At 40.4% G+C, this 26,519-nt stretch overlaps 1 protein-coding gene across 4 annotated transcripts in view; it reads right to left on the reverse strand.

The window, feature by feature from the left end:
• The window catches only part of Otud7b (OTU deubiquitinase 7B), a 59,732-nt gene that overhangs the window by 30,394 nt on the left and 2,819 nt on the right, over positions 1–26,519 (reverse strand). The window contains exon 2 of one of the 4 annotated variants that reach the window (XM_021265858.2): positions 1,662–1,720. The exons of 2 other annotated variants lie outside the window; for them this stretch is intronic. The gene's annotated coding sequence lies outside the window, so the exon portion shown is untranslated. Of the gene's footprint in view, positions 1–1,661; positions 1,721–26,519 lie in introns of those variants that run through there. One more of the 4 variants, XM_021265860.2, reaches the window with a different exon arrangement.

Below are 26,519 nucleotides of genomic sequence, written 5' to 3' on the forward strand. Positions count from 1 at the left end.
AATTGCAATCTTCTAACATATAAAAAAGGCAAAGTAACAGTAAAGCCACTTTAACAACTTTCTGAAAAAATGTGAGGCAAAGCTAGGCGTGGTGGCACACACTTGTGATCCCAGCACTCAGGAGGCTGAGGCAGGAGAATGAGAATTCAAGGCCAGCCTGGACTACATAGTGAGACCCTGTCTCAAAAAAAGAAAAAAAACCATGTGAGGAAATATGTGATAAGCACACAAACAACAATCAGCAAAAGATGCTCAGCAGAAAGGAGACTTGACTAAGCCACAGGCATGTAAAGAATTCTCTAGCCAGACCCAGGCTGTAACAGAAGCAAATTAGAAATATGATGCTATGGGGCCGGGAATTTAGCTCAATGGTTTTGCCGCCTGCAGTGCAAGCTCAAGGACCCAAGTTCAATCCCCGGTACCAAAAAAAAAAAATGATGCTATGGCATCATAGATCTCACATGTCAACACAGTAGGAAGGTCATTCTTTAAAAAAAAAAACACTAAAAAGAAAATAACTTAATAGTTCTGACATCATCTAGAAAGATTTGCTCTTTAGCAAAAATTTGAAGCACTAAACCAGACTTCTTGGCAGCACATTTTTATATTTCATGTCTCCAGCTGAATGCCGTGGACTCCACCTTAGTCCCATCCACTTGGTGAGGACAGCAGCTTCTGTTACCACCAACACTGGTTTAAGTCTCTCATCCAAATGGGGATATCAAAGCCAGTCCTTGGCTCTGCCTCAGTACACAGGAAGGAGAGAAAAAAAGAAGACAAACCCAAACAAAACAAAACACTGGCAGCCAGGTGTGGTGGCACTTGCCTGTAATCCCAGCACTCGGGAGACTGAGGCAGGAAGATCACCCTGAGTTCGAGGACAGCCTCGGCCTAGGCTACACAGTGACTTCAAGGCCAGACTGGACTGCATAGCAAGACCCTCTCAAAACGTTAAAAAAAAAAAAAAAAAAACCACTGGCTTTCAACCTTTCAGACAAAACAGGAAGCATTCACATATGTGTTGACTAAAGAATGGTCCACAGACAGATCTCAAATGAAGTAAAAATCCTCCAATCTTCCAAATAGGCCTTAGCAATTATTTAATCCAATGCTTTCCTCCATCAAGAATTATTCTATTACCTCTTTGACAGTCACCTCTTGGGTACAAGCTCTGACAGGGAACTCATTACTTTCCATGACATCTGTCTTAGTGTTGGACAAATCCAATGTCCAATTGTTAGAAAATCCTTTTCCAAACAAAAGCCAAAGCTATCAACAGACTCCTTCCCTACAACTTTCACGTAATGAATGGTTCTTACTCTACTCTCCAGGACAATAAAATACACTCCTATGCATGATGGAAATTTTTGTGGAAAATTATTAGATAAAATATTTCTTTATTTTTTTTTCCTTTGGTACTGAGGATAGAACTCAGGACTTTGCACTTGCCAGGCAGGCGTGGTGCCACTCAGCTACATCCCCGGCCCAAAACATTTCTTTATATAGAGTAGTAGATCAACAACAACACAATGTTATCATGAGCCAGCCAGTGTCTTATTGTTCAAAATCCTTCCGTACATCAGTACTTGACTGTATCTGTATTCATTCATAAATGTGCTAATCCTATAATATAAACTCAACACGCTGAATAAATGAAGTACCTTATTCAAAATTTACTTGTTATCTTTGTTTCTCTCCCCTACTTCCACGTCCATGCTCTCTTGAAGTGATGGCAGCAATCAAGAATAAAAACAAGTTAGTATCAGTTAAGTACTTTCAGAAAACACTCTTTTCACCAATGAAACTCCTGCAGCTGGTCTCACCATTCTCAATTTACACACAGAAAAACGAAAAAGGATTGAAAAGTCAGGTGGGTTGCCCAAGGTCTGAACCCAGAGTCTGAACTCGTGATCTTTCTTCTACACCACACAGCTTCCCAGGGGACCAGGGCATTACTGATTCCAAGAACTGTACTGATTCTTACAACAGGAAAGGGCTGTGTCTATGGTACTGATCAAAGACTTCAACATCTGCCTTGTATTTTCCTACTTAAAATCCTACCAACATCCATCTCCATTCCATAGCCTACACAATGTGCTCAATGTGCTGCTATTGTTTCATTACTACAAACACAAAGACCTCCATCTCAGCACTGCAGCTGCATAGACTTGGACATTGCCCTTTCCTAAAACCTTTAAATCTTAAAACTCATCTTATTTTGCCACAACCCTGTACTTATCCAGCTTTTCCTCTCTACTTTCAAACCTGCTTCCTCACTCATTAAAACATCCAGTCTCGGTTGGGCATGGTGGCACACACCCGTAATCCCAGAGGCTGAGGCAGGAAGACTGCTGGGAATTCGAGGCCAGCCTGGGCTAAACAGTGAGTTTAAGGACAGCCTGAGCTACGTAGACCTTGTCTCAAAAAAAAAAAAAAAAAAAAAAAAATCTAGGGCCGGGGATTTAGCTCAGTGGTTTCACAGCCTGCTGCACAAGCGCAAGGACCTGAGTTCAATCCCCAGTACCAAAACAAAAAATCTAATCTCTTAACCACCTTATTCATAAATTCACGGAGTGCCTACTGTGTGTCTTAGGCACTGTGCTCAAAATTAAACACACAATAGTGAACTAGATACAACCCCCTACCCTTAACTTCTAGTATGGAGAGGGAGAAAAAAATCACAAAGTTTCCTAAGCAATTATAATAAATACTGGGGAGGAGAACATTAACTCCTATAAGGAGTCTGGAAAAACTTTCCCAAGAAAACGATGTTTCATCTAAGAAGTGAAGAATGAGAAACAATTGGACAGACACGTTGATATAGAAAGCATACTACAAGCAGATTAAACCTACATTAAAATTCACTTGTAGGAAGGGACACAGAGGTGAGAACAGTGGAAAATGAGGCTGAAGAGCGGGCCTACCAGACCCTTTTAAAGGATTTGAGATTTCATCCTAAAATGAAGGGTTGCAAGCCAGGGGCTGGTAGTGATTTGAATTGTTAAAACGTCATGCGGATTACCATGGCACAAAGTTTGGAGGGAGCATAGTCGATTTAGAGAGAACTGGTTAGAAAATTAATGTGAGTTATAAGCCACACAAGGATGACAGCTATAAAGACAGAAAAATGAATAGATTCTACTTTATCCCTTCTTGCCTAACTGATATGGAACCAATGAGTGATTGTTCACTTCCCTGTAAAAATCTAGTTCCTTTATCCTCCTAGTTTATCTACTCAACTTGGACCACCTCACCCCTCACCCGCGGGAGTTCAACTTCTCTGCTGCTAACTGGAGCCACTGAGCAAAAAAGATTGTGGACAAGCTTGTGCCAGGAGAGGTGGCACATGCCTGTAATCCCACCACTGGGGAGGCTGAGGCAGGAGGATCGCTGTGAGCTCGAGGCCAGCCTGGGCTACACAGGGAGACCGTGTCTTAAAACAAAACAAAAAACCACACAATCTTGCAGAATACTACATATAGCATTCAATCTCCTGCTTTCCACCGAAACACTGCCGCCTTTTGCATGACTTTGTTACCGCGACCAATCTTCTCAGCTACTACCCCACACCTTCACTGTTCTCTTTCAGCCTCCCAGTCAATTCATTCCACATCACTTACTTTTTGGGAGATGACCCTGTCTCCCACTTTACAAGAAAAAACTACAAGGCAAGAAAGAGGCGCTCTATAGGTTTCTTCCCTCCCCTACGTGTTGGTTACTATTCTCTCTGCAAAACTCCTTCAAATAGACTACATTCACTGATGCTGCTTTCTCAGCCTACTAAAACAAGCTTCTACAGAAAGAGAATGGTACTGACTTAAGAGAAAAGATCACCACAGTCCTCATATTGCTGACCTCCTTGCAGCTCCTAGGCCACCTTTGGGGACTCCTCTTCCTGTGCCTACATGAAAGGTGAGCACACTCACACCAGTCCGAAGCTAGAACTTCCCACTGTATATCATCCTCATAAGAAGCTTCATTCACGGCCCCAGCAGCATTGTGCCTGCCTTGCAAGCCAAGGTCCTGAGTTGGATTCCCGGAACCAAAAAAAGAAGCAGCAACTTCATTCATGCCACTGAGCAACTAAATGCTAATGACTCCAATGGTCTCCATGGCCTCAAATTGTTCTGCCTGCAGGGAAACATGCAGGCTCTTCAAACTCAACTCAGAAAAACATGAGTTTATGTTCTGTCTCTCTCCTTCACCCTTTCCAGCCACTCGAATGGCTCCGCACCATCCCAGGCACTCAAGCCATGAGCCACAGACCCACCCTGTTATTTTTCTCTTGCCTTATGCTCACAAATAATCTTACAAAGTTTCACTCATTTTACCTTCTTAAAAAAAGTCTCTCATGGGCTGGGGATTTAGCTCAGTGGTTCCACCACCTGCCTTGCAAGCACAAGGTCCCAAGTTCGATCCTCAGTACTAAAACAAAAAGTCTCTCAAATCCAACGCTTTCTACAGACTACATCTCTTATTTTATCTAAGGTTTTTATAACCTGGACCTAGAAAACAGCTTCCTACCTTCTCTTTTCTCTCTCCAACCTATTGATCATCCTCTACAAACACCCACTGTGAAGAATTTAAAAGGTAAATGTGACAGCATCCTATCTACTGCTCTAAATTCTTCAGCGACTAAGCCAGGCATGGTGGCGCACATCTGTAATTCTAGCACTCTGAGGCAGGAGGATCATGGTGAGTTTGAGGCCAGCTTGGGCTACATAGTGAGTTCAAGGACAGCCTGAACTACACAGTAAGACCCTGTCTCAATAAATAAACAAATACATACATACATACATATATACTAAAAATAATAAATCCCTCAGTGACTAAAGCTTAAAATCTAAATTTCTATATACCATAAACGAGGCCCTTCATTTCCTGGTCTATTTCGCATTATTTCCCTCCATGTACCAGTCGGTAGTTCCCCATGTACATTCTATATTCTTCAAACTTCAGTCTTTTCATATATTGTTTGCTTGCCTGCAATGACTCCTGGCCTAGTAGGTAAGTTTTACCTATTTTTTAAGATTAACTTGAGTGTTACTTCATTTGCAAAACCCCTTCAGGCTTCTCAAGGTAAACTGCTCACTTCCTCCCTGTTGTCCCCACTACATCTGTACTCCACATTCTATCAGAATTTTATCCTATGTATGGTATGTGTTTATTTACCTGTTTATCTCCCCACTAAACCAGGAGCAATTTAAGGGCAAAAATCTTGTCTTGTTCATTCTGTATCCTTAGCATCCAAGCACCTAGAACTCAATTTTTATTCAAATAAATTGAAGTATACTTGTATAGTACCCAACTACAAACACATACATACACGCCCCAGTCTTGTACTTGGGCAAGTCTAAAACACTGACTCAACTCAAAGACATGTGCTTAAGATTGTTACAGGATTTTATGTGAACAGCTTTCTCTTCCCAAAAATTACTCAGCTCAGACTAATGCAGTATTAAACGAGTGTCCAAGTACTTAGTAAAAGAGAAAAATAATCCAAAATTAAATACTGGTGATAGAGATAGACCTTTGTGAAAACACCTGAGAAACTATGTAGATGACTACATTCACCTACAGCATCCCCCAAAGCTTCTCCATGCTCACCCTACTAAGCTCACTCTATGCCCACGCTCCTGGCTCCGCTAATAAAGACATTAAGGCTGCCTCTGAGTCCTCTCCAAAACCTCTCAAAACTCACTGAAAAACTGTAACATTCAAGAGTGTCAGGAATCTTCAAAGGTCAGAGACTCCTCCATGTTTATGTGGTCAAGTCCCAAGGAATAAGAAGGGAGAGAAAAGAGGGACAGAGGCTTAAAAATTTCATACAGTTCTTGATTAGGTGGGAAGAAGAGATGAATGACTTTTAGCAGATTGTTTCTGGTTAATACAGATCCTTCCAACAAAACAAAATATAACCTTCTTAGAAAGAAAGAGGATATGACCAAATTCCACTGGACCAAATTCCACTCCAAAGAGATCTATGTAACAATGTTACAACCAGAAGTAATAAGATAGGTCTTATAGGAAGGAAAGAAGTTAAAGAAAGTACTATTTTAAAGTTTCAGATGTTATTTTATTTAAAGATCCTAACAACTCCATGTTTGTAACATTAACCCCATATTATGCATTAAAATGCCAAATAAAGCCCACAGAGGTTAGGTAATATACTCAAGGTTGCACAGGTAAAAAGTGGCAGAACCAGGACTTTTATAAACCAGCCAATCTAATCCCAAAGACCACGTACTTACTCTGTACCACACTCGGTCTAGGGAGCTGTGCTAGGACAACACGGACACTTTGTCTGCGCACAAGTCCACTCTCATTTTAGTTACGTCTTTCACCAGACCATTCTTCAAAAGTAACAGCAAGTGTCTGTCCTTTCTTGGGTCAGACAAGCTAAAGAGCTTGTTGGTCCCCAAATCTCCAGAAACAGCAACTTCACAGATATTTACTGAAATTCTAATGTCTGGATCTACCAGTCCCACCAGATGATTACATCTCCTATCATCCTCCACATTCCTCAGCTGCTTTCTACCTCCCGGGCAGTGTATACTCAGGGAATGTCTACTTTTCTCCCCTAAATCAAACTCAGAGGAGAAAAAAACCCCATTCATAGAATTAACCACCTTCAAAACAATTTGTTTCCCACATACTACAGTGGATTATATGACTAACATCTCAACCATGGCTTCATCACTGCCACTGGTTATATGTGTGTGTCAGCATAAACTTAAGCCACTTTTTCAAGAGTTTCTTTTTTTTTTCCAGTATCGGGAATCAAACATCAGGACCTTACCCTTGCCAGCGAGGCGCAGCACCACTGAGCTAAATCTCTGGCCCTTTTTTAAATCTGTTTTTAAGACAGGGTCTCACTATGTAGTTCATCCTGGCCTTAAACTCACTATGTAGCCCAAGATGGCCTTGAACTAATGGCAATCATCCTGCCTCAGCCTCCAGAAGGCTGGGATTACAGCCATGCGCCACCACACCAGGCAAGAGTTTCTAGTTTTGTTACGGCATACACAAGGTCCCAGGTTCAATCACAGCACTGAGAAAAAAAAAAAATCTAGTTTTGCAGCAGGCCTATAAACACCAAAATTAATCTTCAAGAAACAACTCCCATTAACAGCCAAATACTAACAATCAGATAAATCTTTTTTTCCTTCCAGTTAAGATAGCCCACGACTGGTTTCTTAACAAATTCAACTTTTAAACAATAGCCTACAAAAACAAAAAGTTCTACTTAAGCCCTTAAAGATTCTTTTTTTTTTTGAGACAGAGTCTCACTATATAGTCCAAGTCCAGGCTGGCCTGGAACTCACGGGGATCCTCCTGCCTCAGCCTCCCCAGTGCTGGGATTACAGGCATGCCCCATCACACTCAGCTTTGTCTGCTCTCCTTGATTCCTATCTATTAGTTATTTCACTGCCAGTTACAGAATTAGCATTCAAGGAGAGAAATCAGAAAAAGAAAATATTCAAATTACATTACTATCCGCTCTTAGTTACCCATAGGAAATTAATTCACCTCATAAATTTCTTCAGGTAAAAATATTTCTTGGTACTCTCAACTTTTTAAAAGCCTCAATTAGGAAATAAAACCTGGGCTTGGGATTTAGCTCAGTGGTTCCACCACCTGCCTCGAAAGCGCAAGGTCCTGAATTTGATCCCCCGTACCAAAAAAGAAAAAAAAGAAAATAGAGGCATGAGGGGAAACCAGTTTGCCTAGATGAATCAGGGAAACTTCTGAAACTCTCAGCTGAGTCTTTAAGGATATGTAAGAGCTCCACCAGGCTGGAGGACAAGAATATATTCAAGAAGCCGGGTGTGGTGTCACATGCCTGTAATCCCAGCACTCCAGAGGCTGAGGCAGGAGGATCGCCACAAGTTCGGAGGCCAGCCTGGGCTACATAATTAGTTCAAGGCCAGCCAGACCCTATCTAAAAAAAAAAGAATATATTCAAGAGAAAATTAAGATGCTCAATGCTGGCACCTTTCTTTAATACTTAAAGAAATTATAAAACATATTTAAACTATAAGCACTTATAAGATATTGCTTAGCATATAGTAGAAGCCTAAAAATACTTGTGGTTGTTTCCAAATTATTCATGTTATTCCATGAATAGTCCATGTTAGTCCAGTGTGTGGATAAGTGAGAGCTATTTATACTTAAAACATGCCTGTAAATCACTTACTGTTTTCAAACATTTGCTGATCTTAGATTTGCCCCACAAATACATGAGCAAGTATTTTTGTACAGTTGTCTGTTCACTAAGTAATTTCTTTTGTTATAATTTTTGTTTTTAAAGAATTTTGACAAGTAGCCTTATAATAAAATTAAATTAAATACTTTTGAGTCTTTAATTCTCTTTTCTGATTAAAAAGAAAAACACATATACATAGAGAAGATGATAAAGCTCAAATGATACCCAGAGAGCAAGGAAGTTGGACCTAGGCATTCTGATCCTGAATCCAGGGTTCTTATCAGTTCTCCATGAATTCACAGCAAAATCAAGTAAGTCTAGTCATGAAAACCCTACAGGCTAAAAAACTTTTATTATTTTACGTTTAAAATATCCATGCTCATCTCCACTGTCTCCTAGCTTATTACCATCCTCCCACCCACATCAATCCCACAAACACACCTGTATTTCCAGGTTAGAGCTAAAAAGCACACAAGCCTGGGATGTAGCTCAGTGGAGCCATGCCTACGTGGCAAGTGCAAGGTCCTGAGTTTGATTCCTAGTACCGGGTGGTGAGGATGAGCACAAACTTCAACCCAAGGTATCCTAAGCATTATTTGGTCTCTTTCATTTGTATAGGTTATGCCTTAAGTAGCTAATATTTTTTCTTTTAGAAGCAACAAAGCTCACACTTCTGTAAAACTAGTTATGAGCATTATAATACAATCTGACAATTCTAGTCTACCAGAGAATGTATACTATACATTTTTATTATGTACATAACATTTCACATTTGGGTCTTAGGTGGAACAAACTTGTTGGGAGGTACAAACTCAGTGTTTTTCCTGTATAGCACTTTAGACTTTTTTTTTTTTGGTACAGGGACCAAACTCAGGACCTTGCGCTTGCGAGGCAGGCACAGTGCCACTGAGCTAAATCCCCGGCCCGCACTTTAGACTTTTAAAACTACAACATCAGACGTCATTTCATTCTATATTCCCAAGTTACACAAGAAGAACACAGAACCAAGTAAGTGAGATTAAGTGACTTGTTCAAAGTCACAGAGCTAACTAGCAGTAAAACTAGATATAGGAAATAAATCTATTGATCCATTCCAGTATCTTTATTTGACTTCACTTATATCACTAGCTCTCAACTTTCTACATAATCTACTTTGTCTACTAATCCACAGAAACTGCCTTTCCCCTGCCACCCAGCTAAATCTCTTACTTCTGTAGATGTGTACCAAATAAAAAGATAAATACTAATGAAATTTAATCACTTAAGCAAACTATGCTCAGGAAAGAAAATCATCTATGAAGAAAATCATGAAGGCATGCCAAAATTATATCATTTTTGTTTTGCTCATGACTGCTACAGATATAAACTGGATTTGAAAGTATTCTGTAACATTATATCCTTTTGTAACAGGTAAATCTTGGAAACAGCCCAAGTGCCCATCAACTGGTGACTGAATAAAGAAGATGTGGTCTTTTTACAAAATGGAGTACTACTCAGCCATAAAGAATGATAAACTAGAGACATTTATAGCTAAATGGATACATCTTGAAGCCATACACTCAAGTGAAATAAATAGGACACACGTGTAAATTCCCTGGCGTGAGAAACTGAAAGTGTAATTGAGGACCAAAATGTATAACAGATAATATGAAATAAGAAGAAAATGTCAAAGGGAAAAGGGAACTAGGGAAGGGGGAGGGTAGGGGAAAGGAAAAAAGGGAAAGAATAAAAATGAGAAAAGAAGGAAAAAACGGAAACAAAGCTTCTGTAAATGGGGGGGGGGGGATGGGAAAAAACAAGAACCAAGATAGATCATGTACAGGTACAAAATCCCAATGAGGAATGTGATCATAATGTATGCCTAAAATGTACCAACAAACTTAATGAATAAAAAAACCCATTGTAACCCTTAAGGTCTTAAGTTTGATGGCAAGAGGGAAGGACAAAACTGTATTACAAAGGGCTAACTTTTTCTTTTCCATTGATAGTCTGAATCTACAACATATTTCTCATGCACTATTCAAAAACTCATAGTTATAGCTAAATTTTGAACAGGATAAAGCCTAAAACTAAGAGAGAAATAAAGCAGCAACTTTCGACATATTTCATCTTGCCCCAAAGTGTAAAGCCTGAAAGCATCAAAGCAGTAGCTTTCTCCGCATTCACATTTATTCAAGTTTGTTTGGAAAAAAGCAAAATTTCCTCTCCTTTTCAGGAGGGGCCTCCATCACCACAGCAGCAGCTGGGTCACTGCGGTCTCCCAGGTGAAAACTTAACCTCCTAACACAGTCATCTTAAGAAGCACTTACCAATGACCCGCTCAGCACTAGGCAGCTGCTGTGTGAAGGGGATGTAAGGGACAAGTCATCATCCTTGCTTTCTAGAAGTTCCTCTAATGGACTAGTTCCAAAGAAAACCAACAGAGGGCCGGGGATTTAGCGCAAGCACAAGGTCCCAAGTTCGATCCCCGTACCAAAAAAAAAAAAGAAAAGAAAACCAAGAGAGCGATCAGCTAATTTCCTTTTTTATAAAGATTTAGAGTATCAGGAACCAGGGACAGAAAAAAATAAAGAAGAAATTCTGAAAGCTGTGAGGTCTTTTCAAAATTCAGTAAACAATTTGCTCTTTTGGATTACTGAAATCATGTTCCTGATTAAGAATGACAATCCTCAAAAGCTGACTGTCTTTTGTGTGTGTGTGTGTGTGTGTGTGTGTGTGTGTGTGTGTGTGTGTGTGTGTGTGTTACCAGGAGGAACTCAGGACCTTGCATTTGTGAGGCAGGCATGGTGCCCCTGAGCTAAATCCCCCCTGCCCCACTGACTGTCTTTTGATGACAATACCTAAACTCTGGGCTCTGCATTAATATTTTTGGTTTTTGAGACAGGGTCTTGCTATGCAGTCCAAGCTGGCCTCAAACTCGCCACGCTCTTCCTGCCTCAGCTGCCCAAATGCCAGGATTACAGCCATGCACCACCATGCCTAGCAAGCAGTTATTAAAAAAAAAAAAAAAAAGGGACATTAGCAACTCAAAATCATAAATTTCCCCTTAAAGAACTGTATGTTCTTTTTTTTTTTGGTACCGGCCATCTAACTCAGGACCTTGCTCTTCCAAGGCAAACAAGGTGCCACTGAGCTAAATCCCCAGCCCAGTACTGTATATTCTTAAATGACAGGCCTAACTGATTCAATCTGTAAATGCTGAAACATAATCTCAGTAAGAATCTGATATAAATTTGTTTCTCCAATCCCTTGCCCAAGTGCTTTACTAATATTTAATGCTTAGCAAATATTCTTCTGAAGAAGGAATAACAATGAAGAAGCTGTCTTACCAGGGATTTAGCTCAGTGGTTCTGGTGCCTGCCTCGAAAGCACAAGGTCCCGAGTTCGATCCCCGGTACCAAAAAAGAAGCTGTCTTGAAAACTGACAGCTTTCATCACTCATTCAAGTAACTTTTTCTTTTTGGTATCAGGGATTGAACTCAGGTCCTTGCACTTGCGCAGCAGGCGGCATTCAAGTAACTTTTTAAGGTTTAGCCTACATTTACCACATACCTGTTGTATCACACATTACTTACAGGTCTGACACATCCACATAAGTCACCTCAATAATCTCATGAGCCATGTCCAGATACTCCTAGGTCTCCAACACTAAAACGTTGGGATCCCTAATACCAAACCGTTCTAATACTTGCAATTTTGATCCCACCTAAATAATCTCTAGAACTCAACTGGAACTCAATTCCTACTGTAACTGTGCTCCTGGCTCTCAGTCTTAAGCATTTGTTAATGGTTTCTACTAGACAGTGCTCAAAAGAAATTCTTAGCTGGGTTTAGTGGTGCACACTTATAATCCTAGCACTAAATCTGAGGCAAGAGGACCTCAAATTCGAGTCCTGCCTGGGCAATTTAGCAAGACCCTGTCTCAAAATAAGAAATAAAAGGGCTAGGGATGTAGTTCAGTGGTACAGTGCCCCTGGGTTTGATCTCTAGTGCTGAGGGAGAGAAAAAGGGAGGGAAACTTTGTACCTATTTTTAAACTGCTAACTCCAGAATAAACACTACTCATCCCAGGTATAGGACATAGTGATAATGGTCATAATCTGAAACAATTAACTCTCTTTGATAACACAAGTTTAAAAATAAACTTAGAATGCTAACAAACTGATTTCAGGTAAACAGGAAGCCCTGGATTCTGATATTCTTCCCAATCTCAAAATTCTTTTCTAGAACTCCAAATAAAGAAAGCATTTTCTATTCAAATGAACTGTAGAAGGCAAGTTTGACCCAAAGGTCATCAGTCACAACTAAGCAGAGAACTAGGGGAAAAAAATAATATTCCAACTAGCATGACCACATTACAATGTTGACAACAGATTACTCACCTTTGTGCTACCAAGAAGGGACTTGCAAGTGGACAAGGAACGTTCGGGAAGCCAAGGAAATGAACAAAACTTTCCCAATCCATAAAACACAAACACATCCAAATGCCAAAGCAGATCACACTGTCCACTCTATTCCCAGGTATGAGCAGGTGAACAGGGAGTGGGGAGAGAGCAAAAAGAGGAAAAGCATTGTCAGGCAGGTGTGCTTGACAACCCAAGACAGGTTTCTTTCTTGGATTCATAAAAAAATAAAAAATAAAAAAAAAAAGTTTAACAAAGAAATACTGTGGAGGCTGAGTGTGGTGGTACACACCGTAATCCCAGCACATGGGAGACTGAGGCAGGAGGGTCACTGCAAGTTCAAGGTCACCCTAACCTTCACAGTAAGACCCTGTTCTCAAAAAACCAAAAAAAAGAAAAATTATGGGTTCCACCTATTTTTATAACTTGGTTTATTATATACTCAAAGAGCATGAAATAGATGCAAATGGTAGCACAGTATAATAATGGTTGGACATTCCTTTTGCAACCAGAGCTATATTTAAATCCTAGCTTTTTTGCTTCTAACCTTGAGAACCTCTCTGTGCCTTAGCAGGGACCTCCTCTGACTTTCACCTATGCTGTCTTCAGCACCCTAAACCAGAGTAATAAGCACTCTGGATGAGTTCATATGTAAGTGGGTATAATACTACCTACATTACGGAACTGGTATGAGTATAAAATGAGATGCCATAAAAAGCACTTAGTATAATTCAGGGTAGGGTCTTACTACTGAATAGTAAAGTGTTCTTCCTTGACTCCTCAGCCAGGTCAGAAGTTATCACAGAGGAGAAAGAGCAAAGATGGGACGAGGGCTGCAGAAGCCAAGCACTGGAAGACGTTTACTAGCAGCCCTAGTCACAAAATCCAGCAATATTTAGTCTTGGCAGATGACATTAACAACAATGCCAGGCCCTTAGAGTAGGAGCATAATAAATGCTAGCTGATTCAGAAAATGCTCTTTTAAATTCTCAGGTATCTGCTACCACACAGGTACAAACCTAGCCAAAAAGAAAAAAAGAAAGGCAAGAAAGAATCACATCTTAAGTAGATCTAACTGTATTTAAAAACCAAATACGAAGGACTTTTAGACAAATACTCAACCTGCAAAAAAATCTGCTATTAGAAAAAATACTCAGTTGGGTAACAGTACTGTATTTATTCTTTTTTTGAGGTAACAAGATCTGTTTAAGCAAACTGTTAACTGGTGACAGAGCATAAGCCTGAAAGTCCAAAGCTCTCCTCCTCTTCTTACTCCAAAGAGACTAAAAGTCCAAAAAGACTTTACTTACAGCTTGTTACACCAAGAAACCTATCTACTTAAGAGGGAAAACCATTTCACCTTCAAAACTGGGAGTCAGAGAGAATATATATTTAAACCCCAAACAGCAAGGAATTTTTTCCCTTGAATTCAAAGAACTGAATCTCAGGAAAAGACAGCTTTAAGGAACCCAGGTCACTGTTGCTTTATGAGCACGACAGACACAGGAATCCACATTTAGTGTGCAAACATACGGAAAACCTATGCAGAACTGAAACAGTTTGTGGTTAAACCTCACCATACTGTGGTCTTCAACTTCCCATTTCATTTCCCAGGCATCTGCTCTGTTTTTAACCATTCTACCTCCCAAGCACCATGATACAGTAAGAATAGCACTGAATGACAGTCAAAAGAATGGGCTGTACACCAAGGTCTACTATTTACTAACCGTGTGAAAACTCGTTACTTAAACTCTGAATTCAGTACTACTGACAAGGTTGGACTAGATTTACTGCTTTCCAAATGTTCCCATCAAAGTATCCTTGTGGGGAGATGTATTAGAATTCAGTCAAACTCAGTTCCCTGCTGGAACAAGACCATTTGAAAATGGTACATTATTCTTATCTCTTTTCCACAATTACCAAATTCTACTTATTTCCCTTCAAATCACTCAACTCATTAAGGAAAAATTTTACCTATGCCCTCTAAACTTGTATATAACTCTAAATAACTTTACTCCTCACTTGGTATTTAGTACATGACTTTCTATTACTATTTATCCTCTTAGACATAACTGTGTGTGGGAAAGAGATGAGTAGTGCTCACAACTAGGTTATTAAGTACTTGATGACTTATAACTCTGTACCTGAGGCCTAACTTTTCCAAGAGCAAACATCCAATAAAATGTTCATTGCTGATGGTTACTACTACCTTGGACAAGTCATTTAAATTTTCCTCATCTGGAAAACACTCTCAATATGTAAATTTCCTTTCAGTTTTAAAATGCTGTAGCTACATCACCTATGAGTTTCTCACATTTCTTTTTTTCTATATATACATTTATGTGTATATAGCTATATCCTATTTAACCCAGAATGTTGATTAGCAAAGGAAAATGCCTGTTACAAGGTTAGTTTATTTACTGGGTGACACCTTCTTGGCATCTTAGTCTTCTTGCCCAGATGCTAACAGACAGCAGGTGTTCAGTAGAAAGGAATTTATAGTCTCAGCCAAGGAGCAGACAGCAAGGGAAAATTTGCATAATCTTAATTTTCATGATGAACTACTTCCAAAAAAAATTACAAAGATGATGTGAGAGAGAAGGAATTTAGTGTTTTTAAAATGAGAAGCTACTCTGTGCCAAAGAGCCAGAAATTTAGGCAAGCAAAGAAGCTGGGATGTAGTGACTCTTAAGACTAACTCTCAATGTCATTTTCAGAGTTCTGAGAAGAGGTATGGGAAGTCTCTATACCTGGTCAGCAAACAACAGGGACCACAAGGACCAAGTACTCTTCATGTCAAATAAACCTGATCCTTAGCACTCTTGGAAATTTCCAGGAAATAAATGGTCTAACAGACAGTTAGGCTTCCCATTCAAGGAGACAAAAGCTAATGCTCACAAAGGAGCATAAAAGAGCAGTTAAGTTTTAAGAACAGATGAGAGAAAAAAATTTAAAAATAAAAACAGATGAGAACTTGCTGTCTAAAATATAGCCAGCACCTACCTGGCAGGCACAAGGTCCTGAGTTCGATTCCCAGTAGGGGGTGGGATATATACAGTCCACCAAAAAAATGTATACACACTTCAGTAGTTCGCTGTTTTAGTAAATGTCTGGAAGCTAATGGCCACGACTTTGAGGCCAAAGGCACTGTGTATTAATTTCATGATGTCTCAATAAATTTAGTATTAAAATATTTATACAAGTTTTTCTTTTCCTAATGTATATATTTCTTGGCAGTTTCTATACATTTTTGTTAGCAGCATCATACTTTGCTATTGTCTTGCCTCAACTCCTTACACTGGACTACCTTCACGTTAACATGAGATTTTTGTTGTCTGCAGTGCTGGGGATCAAACCTAGGGCCTCATGCATGCTAGGCAAGCAGTCTACCACTAACCGACAGCCCAAGCCCTCAAGATTTATTAACACTAAAGCCTCCTAGGAAAATCTCTTCTTCTGCCAGCCATAGAGGTACATGCCTGTAACCTCAGCACTCCTAAGGCAAGAGGATGGCAAGTTCAAGCCCAGCTTGGGCAACTCAGCCCCTTAGTGAGATGTCTCAAAATAAATTTTAAAAGGGACTGAGGATGTAGCTCAGTGCAAAGGCCTTGGGTTCAATCCCTAGTACCACAACAAAGAGGGAGAAGAAAAAAGGAACAAAGTCCATGACACTGGCCTTCAGAACCCCAAAACGGTACAATATGTCAAATTTAAACACACAAAATTAACAATATTTGACTACCTTTTACCTGGAAAATGGTAATTGCGTATAATTCACCTTAATATTTAATTACCTACTTGGCTGTAGAGAAAGCTTTGAGGACAAAACAACATTATACTGGTTCTATACACTATAGAATTACAGGCTTCAAAACACATTTTATATACTTTCAAAGCTTTGGAAACATGCTTCTGAAACCACTCAGCCCCCATGTATGTGTATGTACACGTGTATGAATGCATCTATCAGGCTTTCTTCTTTAGGGCTAAAGAATTCCCCGTCCCCGGCAGGGTTTAGCAAGTGAACAGATAGGCTGCTCTGTTTTGTTTTTAATGCCATCTCCAGTGAAAGTGTCAAGACCTTGATGACAAAAGCAGAATCTGATAGCCAGTGCAGTGAGTCTGGCCATGGAACACACTGCCTCCAAAGCCAATGGGATCAATTCCTGGAGTTTCCCCACGGGAGTGATATCACCTATCAATTCCTGTTTCATTTTCCAAGGAATATTTCCTGTCACTTTTGCTCTCACTATTTATGTGCATTTTATATAATTTTCCATGTTGAATGTTTCTTTATAAGCTTTACTATAGGAGCAACCCCAATATTTAAACTAACAGTTCACCAACACAACGGATGGTCTTGTTTTTATTCATTAATGGAACCACTTAGTAGTGTCTAGATGCCTATAATGTGTAAATTATTGTAGCAAGCCCCACAGGGATACAAAGATAAAAGCCACTACAGTACTCATCTGTTCAAGGAGCTTAACAGTGTGGTTAGAAGAGGCATGCCAACCACACAAAGAAGCCAAAATACAATAATATACAAACACCACACGATAAGTACCCAAAAAATTATAGGATTCAGCAGTGGGAAAGATCATTTCCTGTTGAGAAAAAAAAACTCACCAAAGTTTTCATGAAAAGACAGTTTACACTTAAAGGATGGGTAGAAATTTTTTTTTAAAGGACAAGTGAGTAGTGTAATAAAGGAAATGGGTTTAAAGATTAGGTGACTCCCAGGCCTGGTGGTGGCACACACCTGTAATTCCAGCACTCAGGAGGCTGAGGCAGGAGGATCGAGAGTTCAAGGCCAGCCTGAACCAACCTAGTGAGATCCTATCTCAAAAAGAAAACATCTGAAAAACAATGATGAGGAAAAAGTTACAAAAAGATAACAATATGATCATATGTAAGATTTCAAAACAAAACTGTATGTTGTTTATGAGTGTATCATTGTCAGGCCTGGCCTAAGCAGGACAAAGCAAACAGGCTGCTTTCAGCAAACAACAGCACCTTCTAAGCAAATAGGACAAATGGACTCAAAATGAAGTACACAATCTCCCTGGCGCCAAAAAGTCCAGTGATTGTCTACACACCTGTGCACACTGCCCTTGGACTCAGTCCTAAACACTCAGCCCAGATTCCTTGGCCCCTTCAATACCTGTACAAGCCTAATTCCTTTCCCAGTTAGCTGCTAATCTCTCTCTCCTAGTGTTAGCCCATCAGCTCACGGATGAAATCCTTCCTAGCTAGCTGCTATCTGTCTCCCAATGCCAGCCCATCCCCACACAGAGATGTGATAAACTCGGCTTTTCCCAGCTGGCTGCCAGAATCTCCTGATTTTAGTCCTTGTTCTACGGGTGAATTCATGTGCGCTGTCTATAACAATCATATGCAGGGAAAAAGTATAAAACATGAAATGGAATCAATTCTTATCAATTCAGGCCAGTAGTTCTTTCCTAAGAAAGTAGGAAGAGGGCCGGGGATTTAGCTCAGTGGTTTCGCCACCTGCTGCGCAAGAGCAAGGACCGGAGTTCGAACCCCGGTACCAAAAAAAAAAAAAGTAGGAAGAAAGGAGGCACGGTGGGACTGCACCTGTAACATTTTAGAGTACAAGAGTGCAAAAATAAATATGACAAAATGTTGATATCCATTAAATCCAGAGGTTTGGGAGATAGAAAACTCTGGCACAGTTTCGGTTTTTACTCCAGGATATGCACTTATGTCATTATTTGAGTCTGGAACGGTTCTTATATCTGGTCCTTCTGACTATTTTCTTCTTGCTCATGAGAGCTACAGAATGCTAAGGCTGAACGCAGAAATTACAGTTTGACTTTTCTTCACTAAGAAAAGTGACATTTGCCAGATACCACTGATAGCAGGTAATCACCATTCCTACAGATGGAGACAGAATCAACATTTTTCAATATATTTTACTGACTGGAATGTTACTGTACCTTAAGATAACTTTCTTTAGAAAATGTAAATAGGCATCAATAATTTCTACATATGTATACTACCTGTCTGGGTGACTTTATTTGAAGAGCTTGCCATTATTTGAATATTTTATTGTCTTACAGAAAAAATCCATTAGGATTGGATTGTGTGCTCAAAATTATGTTAGGTTTTTTTCCCTAAAACTTACTAAGTATTTTAAATATCTCATTATGCCAAATGTAAAAATTAAAGAGAGGACCAGGTAACTGGAAGAATAAAGGAGTCACTAAAACAAAAAGAATAGTCAGGTGGGCTGGGGATTTAGCTCAGTGGTTTCACTGCCTGCTGCACAAGCGCAAGGACCCAAGTTTGATCCCTGGTACCAAAAAAAAAAAAAAAGAATAGTCAGGAGCAGGGTGGTCCCCCTACACTTCAGGGAAACACCATTAGTTCGGTGTGAGGCTGAAGGGAGGCCTCCCCCATCTCTCGCACACCACACATAAAGAGGCACTTGCAGCAGGGCTGAAAACACTGGACAAGAAGGAAGTTTTTATTGCCATCCCAAATCAGATAGCTGAGGGGAGTGAGAACCACCTTCCCACATAACTTAAATGCCAGTTTAACCAAGTCATCTCCCTCAAAACAAAGCCAAACAAACTGCCCGGCTACATTAAGAATTCAGACAAGGACTCACTATGAGTAGCTCTTCTCCGCCTCCTCTCTCCCTTCCCTTCTCCCAAACACTCACAAACAAAAACAAAATGTACCCTTGCCCACTCGAGAAAGAATTAACAATTGGCAGCTCTGCTAAAGTGGACAACTTCCAACCAAAGTCCTTCTCTGGGGATGATGCTAACAAAACCTGGAAAAAAGAAAAAAGAAATTTGAGGAAGGCCAACAATGGAAGGCACTCCTTTTTTTTTTTTTTTTTTTTTTGAGACAGGGTCTTGCTATGTAGTTCAGGCTGGCCTTGAACTCACCATGTAGCCCAGGGTGACCTTGAACTCATGGTGATCCTCCTGCCTCAGCCTCCTGAGTGCTAGGATTACAGGTGTGCACCACCACACCCAGTGGAAGGCATCCATTCTTCCCCCCTTGGGTCCCAAGTTTCCTCCAAAAAAAATCTAAGAACTTCTAAAATGTACTCTACCTTATTCTGTTCTCCAGCAAAAATGACCAGAATACAAAATCCAAACTCTCGCTTTAAAACCAAGTAATTTCCCTCCACAAAAGTCCAATGAAATTAAAAACACAAAGAAGAAAGATTTTGGAGAGACAGAAAGGAAAAAGGAAGTAAAATGAATTAAGATGTGCTACATACATGTATCAACTCCCCACAATAAATGTAATCATGTACTAGTAAAAACATAAAAGATTTTTAAAGATTTAGCATCCAAGTACAAGACAAATCTTATTTTTCTTTGGTGATAAATATAAAGTCCCCGATTTATCATAATGTTTCTTTTAACAAGTTTTATTGACACAACTTAAAACTATATTTAAAAGAAAACTACTTGAAGGGAACTTAGCAGAAGAGATAAATTTATCTATACACCCAAACAAGTATCTTGACATTCTACATCTGAATCATTTCAGCTGAAGAATCCTAAATCCTATTCATCCTACTCCAGGCACCCAACTGCCCCAGGTCAAAAATCCCTCCTCCCGGGGGCATTTTCAGCATAGGTTTTCTCAGTCAAACCCAGGAAATGTCTCTGTTCACTTTAGATTGGTTAAAAAGGACACAGAGGTGGTAAACCTATGACACACATGCCATGCTGGAGGTTTGTACCACTGGAAGCTCTCAAAGGCTCACCATCTCTGGAATAAAGTATAAAATCTCTCTCTCTTCCAGCATAATGCAAGGTGGCAGGATGAAACAAACACTGGGCTGGGACATGGCAGAGAACAGAGCAGTAAACTGACATTTATTAATCACCTACCATATCCAACCACTGAAAACTGAATTGGAGGCCAAGCTCTTACTAAAAAACTTCTGTGACCCCAAGTAAACGAACCTCAGAGATTTCACTTCAAAATGAACAAGTCCAAGAAAGCATAATAGTCCTTGCATTTCCCTGATTCTATAAACAGAACCGGTCTCAACACTTGTTATGGTTAAGTATGCATAACATCACTGAAAGGTCTCCAACCTACTCTCTACAGCATTCACAAATTGTCACTCAATGCTGTAATACTTAAATGGCTCATCACTTACTACAGTACAAGATAAAGCACTCCAAAAAAAAAAAAAGATAAAGCACTCCAGTGGTAAAAACCATGCCTAGGATACACAAGGCCCTGGGTTCGATCCACCATCCAAAAACAAAAAGATAAAGCTCTCCCTGTCTAGCCTTGCCTACTTCTCTAGCCCTCGCCGCCCTCCAAACTCGTCTTCTAGCTATAAAAATTACTTAGAAATTACCTGAAGAAGTCTGGCTGTTTCACTCTTTAAGTTTGGGGTTTATTTTTAACAGTACTGGAAATTGAATTCAGGGCCTTCATACTGAGCCATACGCCTGGCCCGGCTTTTTGGTTTTTCGCTTTTGTTTTTGTTTTTTTGAGATAGGGTCTCACCAAGTTGACTACACAGAGTTCAAACTTGCAATCCTCTTGCCTCAACCTGCACAATCCCAAATGCTAGGATTATAGGCTGGTGCCATGGCGCCCAACTCCTTTAAGTGTTTCTTCAAGCTGTTTTGTCTGCCCCGTACTTCCCCAGTCTTCAGCAGGATGTATACACAACTCATCTTTCTAGAATTAGCTGTAGATGTCATCTCCTCAGGGAGGCTCCTCCCAGTCTCTGCATGCCCAAGGCAGAACTAAACTCTGGACCCCATTTCCCCCACTAAATACTTCAACTACAGCCGCTATCACACTTGAGTCCACTATATATTTACACATTTGTCTCCCCCCAATAGACACCGACACTCCTTGTGGGTAGATTGTGACCGTTTTCATCTTTTCAGAGCCCAAGACAAGGCTGGCAAGATAGGAGACATGCAGCAGATACCAGATGAGTTGAGGAAGAGAAAGCAAGCAGGAAACAGGAAAGAATGAAAATGTTAGTGTTCAGGTTTATCAGTACCACTATCTTTGTCCTTCTGCTAAACTCTAGTCCTAGCAGAGCTTAGAAATTGCCAGTGGCTACTACAACTTCCAAGCCGATCAACTGCATTTTTGTGCTTGTTAACCCCCACCTTCATCCCAGCTTGAGGTTTACCAACAACCAGAACAGCTTTCATTTGGACATTTTGTTGCCACTATTTTTTTTGGTTCCTTTCTTGGTTTGGTTTTTTTTTTTTTTTTTTGGAGATAGGGTCTCACTGTATAGTTCAGGCCTTCCTTGAACTACCTCACTGTGTAGTCCAGGCTGGCCTCGAACGCACAGCAATCCTCCAGCCTCAGCCTCCAGAGTGCTGGGATTACAAGCACCAGCCACCACGCCCAGCTTGTTGCCAGTTTAAATTCAATACATCTCAAACTGAACTCACTGTACTTTCCGAAATAATGAAGAAAACTTCCTAACCTCTTTTATTTCAGTCAGTGTTTCAGGCACACAGGGTTAATTTGGTCACACCTCACTGTCCCCCTGGTTTGTCTCCTACATGGAGTCCTCACTGACCTCCATATTTCTTTCACAATCTCTTAACCCTTTCTTCTCCCCGTCCCAGCTCCCAACTCTTCACTTGGGCCTCATCACTTCACACACTCCGGTGTCAATCTCCTTTCCCTCCAAGCCACCCTGAATCTCACTGTCATCCTACTGCTGTCCTAATCAAAAGTCCTCAGTGGGTCTGTTTTCTCATTTAAAACATAAACTTATGGGCTGTGGAAGTATCGCAGTGGCACAGCACTTGCCTAGCATGTCTGATCCCCAACACCACAAATATATAAAATATTTAGAAGCCTGGCTATTTAAAACTCTGTAAACGCGGCTCCAAACCGACCTTCCCTCCTTCACTTCACTGCTCCTCGGATCAATCTCATCACTGCCTCAAGAACACCTCTGGTATGGCCGTGTTTCCAACGGTCCCGCTCAGCTCCAAAATGAAATGATTTCTCCTCATTCTCTTCATCCCTAACACCTAAAGTACTTTTATTTTTTTAAGGCCTAAAATAAATTATAATTCCTCTGGGATATTATTCATAACTACCTGAGTACTTTCCCAAAATACCTATGATACGAGGTCTGTACTATGCAATTGATAATATACTTTTCCACATTGTAAAATTTTGTCTAGAGTATTAATAGAGATTCAATAGGTGTTAATTCTTTACTACTGTCCTACTTCCTACTGGACTGTAAACTCTTCAAGGGCAAAAAATTGTCACTTTTCCTAATACTCCAAAGCACTTAGCACTGATCTGAACTCATAGCAGGTCACTAAAAACAAAAGTTTAGTAATTTCTCCAATCCAAAACTATTTCCTAGAGGAAATAAAGAGATAACACATAGTCCTAAAAAACAATTGATAATAATCCCGATCTAGCTGTATAAAGTAAGATTTCTGTCTTTTCCATCTCTGATTCACAGTTCAAAAATACCACAACCTCCTCCCTCAAAGCTAAGTAATAACCTGTCCTCATGACATCACAAACACATAGCTTTGCAATGACTATAAGGAGGTGTGAGGGCTAGCTGGGATGAAGGAAAGCAAATCAACTGGAAGAGCAGCTGTGTGCTTTTGTTCACACCCCCCACCCCCCCACCCACCCCCGCACTGGAGATTGAACTCAGAGCCTTCACACTGAGCTATATTCCTGGTCCTTTTTAAAATTTTTATTTTGAAATAGGGTCTCGCTAAATTGCCCAAGCTGAGCTAAAACTTGCAAACCTCCTGCCTCAGCCTCCCAGAATGCTGGGATCATAGATATGAACCACCATACCTGGCATTTGTTTACTTCTTAAATGTGGACATTTCCTATTCCTTTTTTTTTTTTTTTCCTCTAATTGGCCGTATTTTCAAGGACTTTTCCCTTGGGAGGAAAAATCTGACAGATTTTCAGGGAAGCTGATATCTAGAGATGCCTCGACAGAGACCTTCAAGAAACCCAGTTTAATCTTCACGGATGCAGCATAATGAGTGAGATCCCTCCAGAAGCTGTGGGTGAACATTGGTTCCGGCTGGACATAGGCCTCATCTACCAATCGTTCTTAGGCATAAGGGAGACACCCAGAGAGGCCACACTGGACTGATACAGATTTTGAAAAGAAATTAAGTCTACAATAACATGCTCAGTATAGTTTATGGACTACTCATAGAGGTATGGGCTTATAAAATTAGATAGACTTTGGTCTTAATTATCCACAAATTATTTTTGAGGATTTCTCAGGCCCAATTTTTAATTCAAGGTTGACTGCTCTTTGCCATCAGTGTAGTCTCCAGTATATTACACTATAAGGTAATATAGGTTTAGAAATTAAATTTGTTTTAACATCAATACAATCTTCAAAATACTAAACAATTTAGTTTGGGGGGGGGGGTTGGCACCAGGGATAGAACTCGGGACCTTGCGCTTGCGAGGCAGGCAGTGGCACCAGAGCTAAATCCCTGGGCCCTAAACAATCTAGTTGTAGGCCCGGGGATTTAGCTCAGTGGTTCTGCCACCTGCCTTGAAAGCACAAGGTCCAGAGCCGGATCCCCGGTATGGGGGGGGGGGGGGAACAATCTAGTTTTAAGACTAATGCATTTTGTAGCTGGGCGTGTTGATGCACCCCTGTAATCCAGCACCTGGGAGGCTGAGGCAGGAGGATCACCATGAGTTTGAGGCTGGCCTGGGCTACATAATGAGGCCCTGTCTGAAAAAAAAAAAAAAAACTAATGTATTTTTCTAAAGAGCAAAACAAAAAATAGTTAACAGGAAGTAGGGAGACAGATCATTCTCAAAGGGGAAGAGATAAGGGATGAGAAAAAGGATCTAAGATGTGTTATGTACATGTTCCAACTCCACATAAGAAATGTAAGCATTATGTACTGAATACACGTACTAATAAACTAAAATTTTAAAAAAATTAATGCATTTTCAAAGCAAGAAATTTCTTCATTAAACTCTGAATTCCGGTACTAGTGCTCCATATATTAGCAGAGATAATTTGAGAGTTAAGTGCACTTAAAATAGAATGTCATCCTTATGCCCTCACAGACATAAGCTCTTGCAGAGAACCCAGCCATAGCCTGGAGATTTCCCCTTCCCTGCACAAGCAGAGTTCAGCACGGTAAAGTGAGTCAACGCCAAAACTTCGGCAAGAGCAAGGAATCATATGACTCCTGGCTTCATCCCTTCAGGCCAGGGTGGTACCAAGAGAAGTTTAAGGTCACAGAGGACCGGTGCCTGCCTGACTCCTCACCCCTCAGCTCCTGGGCCCAGAGCTCGAAACTTCTCATGAAATCCACCCTTTGTTCAAAGACCTACAATGACTCTATTGACCCTTCAATCACACTCAGCGGTCTGGCCTCTGACTCTCCTGTCAGCACTGCCCATGACTGGACCAAGCCACATTCTCTCCAGGCTCTCACATGGATTCCCCACACACACAGCTGAGTCATTTATACCGCTATGTGCACTGTATATTCTATACTTTCTATTTAAAGATCCTTTCTTTTCTCTTATTCCTAACACAGAAAATCCATTTCATTTTACTTGAATGTTTGTATCTGTCTGATAAGGATAGAGAAGTAACTTGTCCAAGATCACATAACAAAATATAGAACCAAGATTTGAACCCAGGTCCACCTAATTCCATAGGTCCTATCTCTTTATGACTGATCCATAGCCTTCCAAATCCGTTTCAAAATTTATTCATTCAGAAATCACAAGTTTATCTCACCAACTGTTAAATTTTCTCAACAGTTACATACTCTACCTGAAGTACATTAAACTTGGTTTTGTTTAGACATTTTTCCTAAGTGCTAAAGATCCTAATACCATAGTCAGCCTTCCCATTTATATGCTACCTTCCACTTCTACCATTTCCTGCTCCAGGGGAAAAGACATCTGTTTTACATCTTTTCTATCTTTCCAAAGCCTATTTCTGGAGCTTGCCGATTGCTTTATCCATAGGAGTATTCAATAATTATTAAGTGAACATTTCTTATTTTTTTTAAAAAAAGACCCGCCCCCCACCCCCCGCCAAGTCCTTCAATTTAGCCAGGCCTGGTGGTACATGCCTGTGGTCCCAACACTTGGGAAGCTGAGGCAGGAGGATCACTGTGAGTATGAGCCAGCCTGGCCTCCATAGTAAATTTTTTTTTTTTTTTTTTTTTTTTTTGGTACCGGGGATCAAACTCAGGTCCTTGAGCTTGCGCAGCAGGCGGCGAAACCACTGAGCTAAATCCCCGGCCCTCCATAGTAAATTAAAGGCCAGCCTGAACTAGATAGTGAGATCCTATCTCAAATAACAAAAAGAAAAAAGCAATTGAATTCAGGAATTCATGATAAAACTGCCCTGCATCTTTCCATTACACAAACTTTTAATTATCTGAATATATGAGGAGCTACTGAGAAGATTCCAGAGTCTGATATTCCAAAGCTCCTGAATTCCCCTAGAAAGACACTGCTAAAGCCACATTTCAAAACATTGCTTGAGGATTTTCCCTTTGGGATAAGGAGAGGGGATACTGTATTCTCCTAAAGACATTTACACACCCAATAATGGCGCCTCTGCTAGATATACTTAGGAGTTCCAAAACTTTGAGAAGTGGTATTTCACAACAATATGAAAGCTTTTTTTAAAAAAAACACTGGATTATTCTGTCAGGCATGATGGTACATATCTATAATCCCAGCACTGGGAAGGCTGAGGCAGGAGGATCACCAAAAGTTCAAGGCCAGCCTGGGGTACAAAGTGAGACTCTGTCTCAAAAATATAGATTTTAGGGGCAGGGATTTAGCTCAGTGGTTCCGCCACCTGCCCTGCAAGTGCAAGGACCTGAGTTTGATCCCTGGTACCAAAAGAGGGGGGGGAG

The sequence above is a fragment of the Heterocephalus glaber genome, unplaced genomic scaffold (genome assembly GCF_053883595.1).
Source record: "Heterocephalus glaber isolate CG9 unplaced genomic scaffold, H.glaber_assembly_v1.0 deba00001442, whole genome shotgun sequence".
In the NCBI taxonomy this organism is placed as follows: Eukaryota; Metazoa; Chordata; class Mammalia; order Rodentia; family Bathyergidae; genus Heterocephalus; species Heterocephalus glaber.